This window comes from Propithecus coquereli, unplaced genomic scaffold, assembly GCF_000956105.1.
Source record: "Propithecus coquereli isolate 6110/MARCELLA unplaced genomic scaffold, Pcoq_1.0 Scaffold130, whole genome shotgun sequence".
In the NCBI taxonomy this organism is placed as follows: domain Eukaryota; kingdom Metazoa; phylum Chordata; class Mammalia; order Primates; family Indriidae; genus Propithecus; species Propithecus coquereli.
The window spans coordinates 5,155,328-5,156,638 of record NW_012137192.1 but is presented as its reverse complement, the minus strand read 5'-3'; the positions used below and the strand labels follow the sequence as shown (position 1 = coordinate 5,156,638).

The 1,311-nt window shown below is 34.9% G+C and overlaps 1 protein-coding gene across 1 annotated transcript in view; it reads left to right on the top strand.

Annotated features, from left to right (window-relative positions):
* Window positions 1-1,311, top strand: part of IKBKAP (inhibitor of kappa light polypeptide gene enhancer in B-cells, kinase complex-associated protein) — a 111,808-nt gene that overhangs the window by 72,516 nt on the left and 37,981 nt on the right. The window lies entirely within an intron of this gene.

The window sequence follows — 1,311 nt, the reverse complement described above, 5'->3', positions numbered from 1 at the left end:
TGATTCCAATTATTTATGGTACCTAGAATACTCAGATTCACAGAGGCAGAAAGTATAATGGTGGTTGCCATGGGCTGGGAGTAGGGGGAATGAGTATTGTTGTTTAATGGGTATAGAATTTAAGTTTTGTGAGATGTGTAAGAGTTCTGGAGATTGGTTGCACAATCGTGAATGTGCTTAACATTAACTGAACTGTACTTAAAAATAATGAAGATGGTAGATTTATGGATATCTTACCACAGTTAAATGGGGAAAAAAGGAAAAATAAGTGTTGGCAAGGATGTGGAGAAATAGGAACCCTTGAACTTTGTTGGTGGAGATGTGAAATTGTGCAGTTGCTGTGGAAAGCAGTTTGGCAGTTCCTCAAAAGGGTAAACATCGAATTAATTACTGTATGACCCAGCAGTTCACTTTTAAGTATATACTCCAGAGAAATGAAAACATGTCCACAAATAACTTGTATATGCATGTTTATGGCAGCAGTATACATAGTAGCCAAAAGGTGGAAACAACCCAAATGTCTCACAGTGGATGAATAAATAAATAAATAGTGATATATACACACAGTGGAATATTATTCATCCATAAAAAGGAACAAAGAACTGATACATGCTACAACTTGAGTGAACCTCCAAAACATTTTACTAAGTGAAAGAAGCCAGACATAAGAGGTTACCTCATATGTGATTCATTTTATGTGATATATCCAGGAGAGGCAAATGATTAGACATAAATAGCAGATTAGAGGTTACAAGGGGATGGAGGGTGTGGGAAAGGGGAAGTGGTTACTTAATGGGTATGAGGTGTTTTTATGGCTTGATGAAAAACTTTTTTTTTTTTTTTCATATTTCTCCACCCGTCCCCACCTCCCATCCTCTCTCCCCAACTCCTCCCTCCGTTGAAAATCTTTTGTAGAGACGACACAACATTGGGAATACACTAAATACCACCAGTTGTGCACTTTAAAATGATTAATTGTGTTACATGAATTCCACCTCAATAAAACACACATAGAGGTCAAGCAGCATATCTGCACATCCTATTATGTCCCTTTGTGGATTGGGGTATAGAAAGAAAATATTTAATCTTTTTAAAGTATAGTAGTATATACATATTATAGGTTGTTTAAAATGCCGAAAGCAAATATAAGAAAATAAAAATAGCTTATTTCTAACACTCCAAGATTGGTATTTTGAGCACCTCATATTTATTTCCATAATTTTTTCTATGCATGCATATATGTATTTTCAATGAAAATAAAATTGTATTCTGTTTTTAATTTGCTTTGTGCTCGTCTTTTCATGTGAACAC